This window comes from Bombina bombina, chromosome 3 (genome assembly GCF_027579735.1).
Source record: "Bombina bombina isolate aBomBom1 chromosome 3, aBomBom1.pri, whole genome shotgun sequence".
NCBI lineage: Eukaryota > Metazoa > Chordata > Amphibia > Anura > Bombinatoridae > Bombina > Bombina bombina.
In genome coordinates, this window is record NC_069501.1 from 415,538,875 (window position 1) to 415,552,643 (window position 13,769).

Here is a 13,769-nt window from a genome sequence, read left to right on the forward strand (position 1 = left end):
TCCTGTCACTGGGGCAGTATAAGGACATACACACATATATATATATATATATATATGTGTATATGTATATATATATATATATATATATATATGTATATATACACGCACACACATATATATATATACAGGTAGCCCTCAGTTTACGCCGGGGTTAGGTTCTAGAAGGAATGGTTGTAAATTGAAACAGTTGTAAATTGAAACCCAGTTTATAATGTAAGTCAATGGGAAGTGAGGGAGATAGGTTCCAGGCCCCTCTCAAAATTGTCATAAGTAACACCTAATACATTATTTTTAAAGCTTTGAAATTAAGACTTTAAATGCTAAACAGCATTATAAACCTAATACAGTAATCACACAACACAGAATATATAATTAAACTAAGTAAAATAAACAAAAACATTTGCTAAACAGCATTATAAATCTAATAAAATAATCACACAACACAGACTTCACTTGCATTTTTCTGCAAACAGTTCTTTCTATGCATTCCAATCTGGACTGATTTATAGACAGGAAGATCTTGTTCCTTTGAAATCTGCTCGATAGCTCAGGTCTGGTTAAACTGATTAATTTTAGCTTGCTTGGCTTTGCTGCAACACAAGCAGACAGCTCCACCTACTGGCTATTGTAATAAATGCACTGCTTCTCAATGCTTTTCAATAGCAGTCACATGACTGGAAAAAAAGGTTGTTATTTTGAAACGGTGTAAATTGAACCGTTGTAAAACGAGGGCCACCTGTATATATATGTGTATATATATATATATACAGTATATACACACATATATATACACATATATATACATATATATACACACATCTTGTTAATTGTAAATCTGGGAATCTACACACCAAAAATAATATAGATGTTTTGCAACATTAAACATGAATAATCATTTATACTCGTATCAACTTTGTGTGTATTTTGGTTTATCATAAATAAATAAAGTTTCTATAGGGACATGTTGGTTTTAATTTTATAAACAAATCATGATATAACAACAGCTGCATGTTTCACTTCTCTGTCATGTGAAAAGAGGATGCCCCATTCACGAGACCAGTGACACCCATTGCTCAATATTGTTTTTGTATTGGTAGAAACTGAAACGAGCTTTATCCCAGTAGCACTACTAGTCAGATTATTTAAATGGTGATTACAAAGTCAATGCAGTTTTTTCCCCCAATACATTCTGGGGAATAAACGACAAATTGTTTTATTATCATGGGGACTACAGAGATTTATATGCTAATTTGGAAGTATATTAAAAGTATTTATGCAGAGAAATGTAGTTATTTGTGTACAGCTCTGTATCATAGTATAGACTGAATGACGTGTGCAGCTACTATCTCATATAAGGTCATGTTGTTCAGGGTCTCCTATTCGTGATCTGCTTTCATAATCAACTTATTAAAAAAAACCTGCAGGCGAGCAGAATATGTGCAAATAAGTCACGTTAGGATTTGCACAGCAAGGGTGCCCATGCGATCTCCCAACATCAGCTGTGTGGTCGATACTGGTTTAGTGGACGAGAGGAGGTGTTAGTATGACTCATGCCTGCGCACATCTACTGCTGCTCCAGCTTTAAAATAGCCAAGTACTTCTGCTGGAGCAAACAGGGGCATCCCTAATTCTTTATGCACTCGACTGACATTCAAATGTATTTTCTCTCTGGAGTTGTATAAAAGAATTTTATTTGGCAAGACAGCAAGATTAGAAGGATTAAACAGCTGGAGTAAGAGATCACCAACCTGACTAGCCAGCCTCACCTGATAGTTAGTCTGTCAGGATCACCTCCCTGTCCGTGTTGGACGCCATTTGGGTTCCGGTTCTTCTTGTCCGAGCAACTGAAGGAGGCTCTGAATCCACCGGGAGGGAAAAGCGACCTCTAGAACTGCAGCCATATAGTTCTCCTGACCCGGTCCCTACTGCAACTATGGGCCGTGTCGCAATGGCGACCCCCCCGACTACAGTAGTTACACCCCTGCCTCCTCCCACACACACACAGTCAGATCTTAGTGTGCGAGTGTCACGTGACAGCTGGCTCTCACTTGCACACTAAGAGCTGTGCGGTTAGGAAGGCTATGGGCTGGCCTGTAGGTGGCGTTGCAAGCAATGCAGGCTGAAAGTGGAAAGTGCTTTTGCCTATACTTCTATCTATCGTGCTGCACAGCATGTGAGATAGATAGAAGTATTAGGCAAAAGCCCATTCCACTTTCAGCCTAAAGATTTAAAAATAACAATTTTAATGTTTTTTAGTCAAAACTGCAGTGGAGCCTGGAGGATTTTTTAGTTTAATAAGCAAAAAAGGTTTAAAAATGTTTTTTGTTTTTTTTTATTTCTCACTCTTTTTTTTTTTTGTTCATCAGGGGTCAGGGGGTTCACATGCTTAAGTGCTCCTATAGAGGAGCCTCCACTGCCCGCTTGAAGGATCTTTATCCCAGTGGCTCCATCTTCATCCAGGCGGCATCTTCTATCTTCATCCCGGCGGTGTCTTCATCCAGGCAGCATCTTCTATCTTCATCCTGGCGACGTGGAGTGGGTCCATCCTGAAGACATCTGGCGTGAAGCATCCTCTTCATACAGTCGCCGCTGTATACTGACTCTTCAATGCAAGGGAGCCTTTTCAAAATGGCGTCCATTTCATTCCTATTGGCTGATTTGATTTTGGAAATTCAAATCAGCCAATAGGATGAGAGCTACTGAAATCCTATTGGCTGTTCAAATGAGCCAATATAATTTCAGTAGCTCTCATCCTATTGGCTGTTTTGAACATCCAAAAGGATTTCAGCAGCTTCCGCTTCACGCTGCCGTGATGAAGATAGAAGACACCGCCGGGATGAAGTGTAAGGCAGCTTATGTTTTATTTCACAGGTAAGTTTGTATTTATTTTAACTAGGTAGTTAGCAAATAGTTAATAACTATTTACTAACTAGTCTACCTAGGTAAAATAAATACAAACTTACCTGTGAAATAAAAATAAAACCTAAGCTAGCTACAATATAACTATTAGTTATATTGTAGCTAGCTTAGGCTTTATTTCACAGGTAAGTTTGTATTTAGTTTTAAATAGGTATTATTTAGTTAATAAATGTAAGTTTAATTTAGCTCTATTTTAATTATGTTAAAGTTAGGGGGTGTTACAGTTATGGTTAGGGTTACGGTTAGGTTTAGGGGTTAATATAGTTTAATTTAGGTTGTTGCGATGTGGGGGGCTGGTGGTTTAGGGGTTAATAGGTTTATTTAGTGGTAGTGATGTGGGAGGCCAGAGGTTTAGCAACTTTTATTAGTGGCGGCGATGTCAGGGAGCAGTGGAATAGGGGGGGTTATAGAGCGTATGGGAGCTCTATTAATTTTTTAAATTACCAAGAGTTGTTGGCCTGTTTAGGCGGGTTTGACTTTACCCATTTAGCACTAATGAATGACTAATAGTCACATTTAGCCTCTTTATTAAGTTATAACATTGACCACAATACAATATGATTTAACAAAGGGTTACTTGCAATAGGCTACTCACTAGGAGGTAACTTTAGGATATCGCACTGGGGGAATTTTTATGCTCAGTTGTACTCACAGTCAGAGAAACCATTTTAACGGTTAACTCTCTAACGTTTGTTGCTACATTAGATAACTCAACCTCTCTAGCTATTATTACAATAGTGCATCAACTAAAATCATACCACTATAGTTAAGGGTGCATGTATGCCAAAACTAAACCTATGTAACTAACTATAGCGAATCTATTTGTTTACTTGTGATAAATTAACTCTAGAAAATAAGTATCCGGTACCAGAGTATTTTACACAAATCACGATGCAGTAATTTTAGCGTGACACTGAATCACATGAGATACCAAACAACTATAAGAGTGAACAAAGTATATGCATAACATTGCAGTAAGAGGGGCAAGAAGATTGTAATACCATTACAGCTGTATAATAGAGCGGTTACATACTAACAAGGAAAGTTAGTTACTTATTTGTGTAATCCAAAACACAATTATTACGGTCACCTCTATATGAAGAAACAATAAGATATTAATTTATATGTAACATTTGTGTAGAAGATTTTATTATCTCAATAGTTACAAATACATAGCACATTTATACTGGTTGAGTCATTAAGCGCAAGAAATCTATTACACCTAGCTACTTATAAGTACACACTAATATCATAAGTATTGGATTCAATAGAAGGAGTACATATATCCCTTCTTTTAAAATAACTTCATCCAACAGGTATTTCACATGTGAGTGTGGTGCTTAGATAATATGGTAACAACCTTAATGCTATATTTATGACACCAAACAATAATGCTGCTATATTCAGTCTAGGTACAGGATCTATGGTATCCTAGACGCAAAACAAGCTATTAAATAGAAATAAACTACCATCATACTACTTTGTTAACATTCTATATGCAAATAAATCAACTAGACCACATAGAGGTTTTAAACAATTTATTTTGATGATAAATAAATGTATAGTGGAAACTACTTGACTTAAGGAGATTTATAACATTCATTTGAATTTCAAAGATACAACCAGAATAAACAGATTCACAAATTGTTACGTGTAATCTGAATATTCTGAAAATCTCATCATCCTATACCCAAGTATAACACAAAATGAAGTTGCATATATCAATAAAGTGAAGTATTCAAACAATTTCTATTTTTATTTCTGAGTTCACTGAGTGCCACTAACATTGAACCCAACTCCAATATCCAAGGACAGAACAGTAGCCTATTAAGATACCTATATTTATGTGTATCTGATATAAGAATATTAACCCTTTATTACCCGGAAACTTACTGAAAAAGTGGTCTCACATAATATAACTTCCCGCCTACACAATTTCCTTCTAAGCACTTAAGATATATCAAAGGCTTACTGAGGATTAAGGAATAGGCCTACTACTCTTAGGTTGTTTTTAATTGAGTGTTCAATTTTAATGTACAAAATAAAAGTTATATTTTAACATTCCCAATTTCTCCACTATGAGTCCAGGCTCAGAGTGCTATATGTGCAGTCTTTAGAGAGGTCTCTCCCTCTTTTTTGGTTCAGCAGCGGAATAGGGGTTAATCTATTTATTATAGTGTCGGCAATGTTGGGCTGCAGGGGAATAAGGGTTAATAACTTTAGTATAGTGGCGGCTATATCGGGAGCGGCAGATTAGAGGTTAATAGATTTCTTTCAGTGGTGGCGATATCTGGAGCGTCAGATTAGGGGTTAATAACATTATGTAGGTGGCGGCGATGTCGGAGGCGGCAGATTAGGGGTGTTTAGACGTGGGCTTTATGTTAGGGTGTTAGGTTTAAACGTAACTTTTTTTCCCCCCATAGACATCAATGAGGTTGCGTTACGGAGCTTTTCATTCTGCGATCGCAGGTGTTAGGTTTTTTTTCTAACCCGCTCTCCCCATTGATGTCTATGGGGAAAGCGTGCACGAGCATGTCAAAACAGCGCTTGTATTTTGTGCTGTATTTTTTCTAACCCACTCTCCCCATTGATGTCTATGGGGAAAGCGTGCACGAGCACGTCAAAACAGCGCTTGTATTTTGTGCTGTATGGAGCTCAATGCAACCATATCGCACGCACAAACCAGCTGTTTGAAAACTTGTAATGGCAGCGCAATGGAGTGTGAAATAATGCAACTTTTGTTGCGTTCATTTCACACCCGTTACGCCCATAACTTGTAATCGACCTGATTGTTGCTAAATTTTAAAACATTTCCTAATTAGTTCATTTATTCACAATATTTATTACTAACAGTTATATTTTACATAAAGTCCATAATTTATCAATACAGAAACCAGGTAAAACATGACGCAGTTATTATTGTCATTTTAAAGACAATATTTATACTTACAGGTTCTTATTAAACGTTTAATAGAATTATAATATCTTGGCTCCCTACGCTTCAAATCGCTGTACTTGTGTGGACACTGACGCATGGTCCTTTTAATATCTGAAACTCTGTACATCCTTCTTACCATTTCATATATAATATGATTACAACTTTCCTGTCTTACCAGGGGTCAAGTCCTACAAAAAAAAGTGTGGGAACTCACCAAGACTTCCACCACCCTCACAATTAATATTGTTTTATAAACACACACACACGCACACTTGTATACACATACACACACACTGTATTTATATGTATATAATCTATACACTTTCGTTAATGAAGCAAATTAAATCAAATAAAGGGTTGAATTGTTGCCTTTGGACCTGAGAATCCTCCTCACTCACACAGCCTCACCCACTTTATGTGCAATAGTCCTATTTCTGCTGAGGGTAAGTAAATAACCACAGGGCAAGCCACACAGACATTTAAGCACCATGTGTTACATACAGTGCAGGGTGATCACACAGCAGGACCACTGACAGGATTGCATTTAGTGTATTGTAGAAAGTGCTACTGCCCATTACTAGAGGATCTCACTATCTCTCTAACCAGACTGTGCTCCAGCTCCTCCCACCACCAGCAGCAGCAGTGTTTACTGAAGTGTTTCTGTTCTCTGTCTAGAGGGAGCTTAGTTTCTCCTGCAAAAATAGTGCAGGAACTCCGTTCCCATGCATTCCCGCTCGTTTTGACCCCTGTGTTTTACCAATCTAACTCCTCCCATACAATGAGGAAAATAGTGTTCCATAGCATATACTAGGATGACAAGTTCACAAGCAGTGAAAGGCTCCTGTAGGGACATTTTTGTATCTGACGTCACAACTATACTTGTCAATCAAATTGACACATGACTATAAAATGAATAAAAATAAATAAGTTTTCATTACTAAGAATGAACCATTATGTTAACTACAACTAATCCATACTAACAATAATTATATCTTACTTTTATGGTTTACATACTAATAGTTAATATTAATTATCATCTAACAAATTATCCTAACACCACTAATAAAGTTATAAAATAATACATTTTTCTTTTCTTGTAAATAATAAAAAAACAACTTTATAATATATTGTTATAAAATGCTCATGTTGTAATGTTATTTATTTGAATTGAATTCCCATACGGCTGGATTCCAAGTTTTGCGTTATGAGGGGTGTGGTACTAACTTGCCCATTATTGTCACCGCTCACTTACCTACAGCGCTGGTATTACAGGTTTTTATAAACCCGGCGTTATTAGGCAAGAAGTGAGCGTAGAGCAAAATTGTGCTCCATACCGCACTCCAATACCAGTGGTAAGCTGGTTTTACGTGCTCGTGCACGATTTCCCCATAGACATCAATGGGGAGAGCCGGCTGAGAAAAAGTCTAACACCTGCAATAAAGCAGCGTAAAGCTCAGTAATGATTCCAATCAGCCAATAGAATGTGAGCTCAATCCTATTGGCTGATTGGATCAGCCAATAGGATTGAAGTTCAATTCTATTGGCTGATTGCATCAGCCAATAGGATTTTTCAACCTTAATTCCGATTGGCTGATAGAATTCTATCAGCCAATCAGAATATAAGGGACGCCATCTTGGATGACGTCATATAAAGGAACCTTCATTCGTCGTTAGTCGTCGGAAAGAAGAGGATGCTCTGCGTCGGATGTTTTGAAGATGGAGCCGCTCCGCGCCGGATGGCTGAAGATAGAAAATGCCGTCTGGATGAAGACTTCTGCCCATCTGGAGGACCACTTCTCCCGGCTTGGATGAAGACTTTTCCTGGCTTCGTTGAGGACTTCTTGCCACTTCGATGAGGACTTCTCCTGGCTTCGTTGAGGATGGATGTCGGATCTTCAAAACTGTAAGTGAATCTTCAGGGGTTAGTGTTAGGTTTTTTTAAGGGTTTATTTGGTGGGTTTTATTTTTAGGTTAGGGCTTTGGGCTGCAATAGAGCTAAATGTCCTTTTAAGGGCAATGCCCATCCAAATGCCCTTTTCAGGGCAATGGGGAGCTTAGTTTTTTTAGTTAGGGTTTTATTTGGGGGTTTGGTTGTGTGGGTGGTGGGTTTTACTGTTGGGGGGTTGTTTGTATTTTTTTTAACAGGTTAAAGAGCTATTTTCTTTGGGGCAATGCCCCGCAAAAGGCCCTTTTAAGGGCTATTGGTAGTTTAGCTTAGGCTAGGGTTTTTTTTTATTTTGGGGGGGCTTTTTTATTTTGATAGGGCTATTAGATTAGGTGTAATTAGTTTAAATATCTTTTTATTTTGTGTAATTTAGTGTTTTGTTTTTTTTGTAATTTAGGTAATTGTATTTAATTTATTTAAATGTATTTAATTTAGGTAATTTATTTAATTGTACTGTAAGGTTAGGTGTTAGTGTAACTTAGGTTAGGTTTTATTTTACAGGTAAATTTGTATTTATTTTAGCTAGGTAGTTAGCAAATAGTTAATAACTATTTAGTAACTATTCTACCTAGTTAAAATAAATACAAACTTGCCTGTGAAATAAAAATAAAACTTAAGATAGATACAATATAACTATTAGTTATATTGTAGCTAGCTTAGGTTTTATTTTACAGGTAAGTATTCAGTTTTAAATAGGAATTATTTAGGTAATGATAGTAATTTTTATTTAGATTTATTTTAATTATATTTAAGTTAAGGGGTGTTAGGGTTAGACTTAGGGTTAGGGGTTAATAAATATAGTATAGTGGCGGCGACGTTGGGGGCGGCAGATTAGGGGTTAATAAATGTAGGTAGGTGGCGACGATGTTAGGGATAGCAGATTAGGGGTTAATAATATTTAACTAATGTTTGCGAGGCGGGAGTGTGGCAGTTTAGGGGTTAATATGTTTATTATAGTGGCAGCGATGCGGGAGGGCCTCGGTTTAGGGGTTAATAGGTAGTTTATGGGTGTTAGTGTGCTTTGTAGCACTTTAGTTATGAGTTTTATGCTACAGCTTTGTAGTCTAAAACTCATTACTACTGACTTTAGAATGCGTTACGAATCTTGTGGGATAGGCTGTACCGTTCACTTTTTGGCCTAAAAAAAAAAAGCTTGTAATACCGGCGCTATGGAAGTCCCATTGAAAATAGACTATACGCAAATTGCGTAACTTGATTTGCGGTAAGGCAAAAAAAGTGTACGGGACAGCTGTACCTAGAACGACTCGTAATAGCAGCGGTAGTAAAAAAGCAGCGTTATGAGGCTTAACGCTGCTTTTTTACTCATAACGCAAGACTCGTAATCTAGCCGATAGATTACTACAACATGAGTCAATACATTTATTAAAGATTCTGTAACAGAACGAATGTCAACTATAATTTTCAACATTGCGCTTTTTTTTTTAATAATGTTATCATGTGCAAATTGTTATAATTACAATCTTAGCTATATTTATATTGTTTTTCTTTAATTGTTTATTCTAGTGTTAACTTGTGTTTTATAGAGCAATAAAAAAATAAAATTGTATATTACAAAAAAAATAGAAAATTGTTCTTTCAGTTGGTAACGTCTGTCTTTCTTACTTAATGAGCAAAACATTTTTTTTTTAAGTTTTGACACAATAGCATTGCGATTGATCCTCTTTTTTTCAATGTGTGTTTTTTTTTCAAGTGTTAACCACAGTTTAACATCATTGTTATCAGAATTTTTTCGTCTTCAAAAACAATTGTATACAATTTTTTTTTACAAGATTAACATCTGCATCAGTCTGTATTTATATGTATGTGATTAATGTAACTAATCCTAACTATGTTGTTTACTAAATTGGACAAAATGAAGAACAACTTTTTTTTACATTTTTTAAAAAGGACTAAAAGATAAACTAAAGAATTGTGCAATGTATTAAATATTTTTAATATAGGTAACATATTGTAAGAACATAATCCAGAATTTTTTATTGAAAATCAATTGTCAAAATATTGATTGGAAACCATGTCCCTTGTGGTAATTAGACATGTGCACGGCTAAAAAATTCGGTTCGTTTTCGGTTCGGATCGATTCGGACTTTTCAAATTTCGTTTCGGATCGAATCGGATTCGGCAAAATTTGAATAAATTCGTTTCGGATTTATTCAGATCCGAATAAATTCGTTTCGGATTTATTCTGATTCGGCTGAATTCGGTTCTATTCCGTTCCGAAATTCGGTATGTTTTAGTACACTAACACCCATTTAGTACACTAAGTCACTAACACCCATAAACTACCTATGAATCACTAAACCGAGGCCCCCCCACATCGCAAACCCTATAATAACATTATTTAACCCCTAATCTGCCGATCGGATATCGCTGCAACCTACATTATAGCTATTAACCCCTAATCTGCTGTCCCTAACACCGCCGACCCCTACATTATAGTTATTAACCCCTAATCTGCCTCCCCCAACGTCGCCGCAATCTAACTACAAGTATTAACCCCTAATCTGCCGACCCGATATCGCCGCCGCCTACATTATAGCTATTAACCCCTAATCTGCTGTCCCTAACACCGCCGACCCCTACATTATAGTTATTAACCCCTAATCTGCCTCCCCCAACGTCGCCGCAATCTAACTACAAGTATTAACCCCTAATCTGCCGACCCGATATCGCCGCCGCCTACATTATAGCTATTAACCCCTAATCTGCTGTCCCTAACACCGCCGACCCCTACATTATAGTTATTAACCCCTAATCTGCCTCCCCCAACGTCGCCGCAATCTAACTACAAGTATTAACCCCTAATCTGCCGACCCGATATCGCCGCCGCCTACATTATAACTATTAACCCCTAATCTGCTGTCCCTAACACCGCCGACCCCTACATTATAGTTATTAACCCCTAATCTGCCCCCCCCAACGTCCCCGCAATCTAACTACAAGTATTAACCCCTAATCTGCCGACCGCAAATCGCCGCCACTATAATAAATGTATTAACCCCTAAACCGCTGCACTCCCGCCTCGCAAACACTATAATACATTTTATTAACCCCTAATCTGCCCTCCCTAACATCGCCGCCACCTACCTACAATTATTAACCCCTAATCTCCCGCCCCCAACGTCGCCGCTACTATAATAAGGTTATTAACCCCTAAACCTAAGTCTAACCCTAACACTAACACCCCCTAACTTAAATATAATTTAAATAAAACGAAATAAATTTACTATAGTTAAATAAATGAATCCTATTTAAAACTAAAGACTTACCTGTAAAATAAACCCTAAGATAGCTGCAATATAACTAATAGTTACATTGTAGCTATTTTAGGATTTATTTTTATTTTACAGGCAACTTTGTATTTATTTTAACTAGGTACAATAGCTATTAAATAGATATTTACTGTTTAATAGCTACCTAGTTAAAATAATTACAAATTTACCTGTAAAATAAATCCTAACCTAAGTTACAATTACACCTAACACTACACTATCATTAAATAAATGAATCATATTTAAAACAAAATACTTACCTGTAAAATAAACCCTAAGATAGCTACAATATAACTAATAGTTACATTGTAGCTATTTTAGCATTTATATTTATTTTACAGGCAACTTTGTATTTATTATAACTAGGTACAAAAGCTATTAAATAGTTATTGACTAATTAATAGCTACCTAGTTAAAATAATTACAAAATTACCTGTAAAATAAATCCTAACCTAAGTTACAATAAAACCTAATACTACACTATCATTAAATAAATTAACTACAAGTACCTACAATTATCTACAATTAAATAAACTAAAGTACAAAAACCCCCCACTAAATTACAAAAAAAACAAACACTAAATTACAAAAAATAAAAAAATTAATTACACCTAATCTAAGCCCCCTAATAAAATAACAAAGCCCCCCAAAATAAAAAAAATGCCCTACCCTATACTAAATTACAAAAGTTAACAGCTCTATTACCTTACCAGCCCTGAACAGGGCCCTTTGCGGGGCATGCCCCAAAGAAAACAGCTCTTTTGCCTGTAAAAAAAAACACAATAACCCCCCACATTACAACCCACCACCCACATACCCCTACTCTAACCCAAACCCCCCTTAAATAAACCTAACACTACCCCCCTGAAGATCTCTCTACCGTGTCTTCACCCAGCGGGCCGAAGTCTTCATCCGATGGGGCAGAAGAGTACATCCAGACCGGCAGAAGTCTTCATCCAAGCGGGGCAAGAAGAGGTCTTCCATCCATCATACAAGTACCAAAATACAAACAAACACTAAATTAGCAAGAATAATAAAATATTACAATAATTTTAAACTAATTACACCTAATCTAAGCCCCCTACTAGCTATTAATATAGCTTCAATATAACTAATAGTTACATTGTAGCTATTTTAGGATTTATATTTATTTTACAGGCAACTTTGTATTTATTTTAACTAGGTACAATAGTTATTAAATAGTTAATAACTATTTAATAACTACCTAGCTAAAATAAATACAAATTTACCTGTAAAATAAATCATCACCTAAGTTACAATTACACCTAACACTACACTATCATTAAATTAACTAAATAAATGAATCCTATATAAAACTAAAGACTTACCTGTAAAATAAACCCTAATATAGCTGCAATATAACTAATAGTTACATTGTAGCTATTTTAGCATTTATATTTATTGTACAGGCAACTTTGTATTTATTTTAACTAGGTTCAATAGCTATTAAATAGATATTGACTATTTAATAGCTACCTAGTTAAAATAATTACAAAATTACCTGTAAAATAAATCCTAACCTAAGTTACAATTAAACCTAACACTACACTATCATTAAATAAATTAACTACAAGTACCTACAATTAAATACAATTAAAAAAACTAAACTAAAGTACAACCCCCCCCCACTAAATTACAAAAAATAAAAAAATATTACAAGAATTTTAAACTAATTACACCTAATCTAAGCCCCCTAATAAAATAACAAAGCCCCCCAAAATAAAAAAAAAATGCCCTACCCTATACTAAATTACAAAAGTTAACAGCTCTATTACCTTACCAGCCCGGAACAGGGCCTTTTGCGGGGCATGCCCCAAAGAAAACAGCTCTTTTGCCTGTTAAAAAAAAACACAATACCCCCCCCCCCACATTACAACCCACCACCCACATACCCCTACTCTAACCCAAACCCCCCTTAAATAAACCTAACACTACCCCCCTGAAGATCTCCCTACCTTGAGTCGTGTTCACCCAGCCGGGCCGAAGTCTTCATCCGATGGGGCAGAAGAGGACATCCAGACCAGCAGAAGTCTTCATCCAAGCGGGGCAAGAAGAGGTCTTCCATCCATCAGAAAAGTACAAAAAAATAAACAAACACTAAATTAGCAAGAATAATAAAATATTACAATAATTTTAAACTAATTACACCTAATCTAAGCCCCCTACTAGCTATTAATATAGCTACAATATAATTAATAGTTACATTGTAGCTATTTTAGGATTTATATTTATTTTACAGGCAACTTTGTATTTATTTTAACTAGGTACAATAGCTACTAAATAGTTAATAACTATTTAATAACTACCTAGCTAAAATAAATACAAATTTACCTGTAAAATAAACCCTAACCTAAGTTACAATTACACCTAACACTACACTGTCATTAAATTAACTAAATAAATTAATCCTATATAAAACTAAATACTTACCTGTAAAATAAACTCTAATATAGCTACAATATAACTAATAGTTACATTGTAGCTATTTTAGCATTTATATTTATTTTACAGGCAACTTTGTATTTATTTTAACTAGGTACAATAGCTATTAAATAGATATTTACTGTTTAATAGCTACCTAGTTAAAATAATTACAAAATTACCTGTAAAATAAATCCTAACCTAAGTTACTATTAAACCTAACACTACACTATCA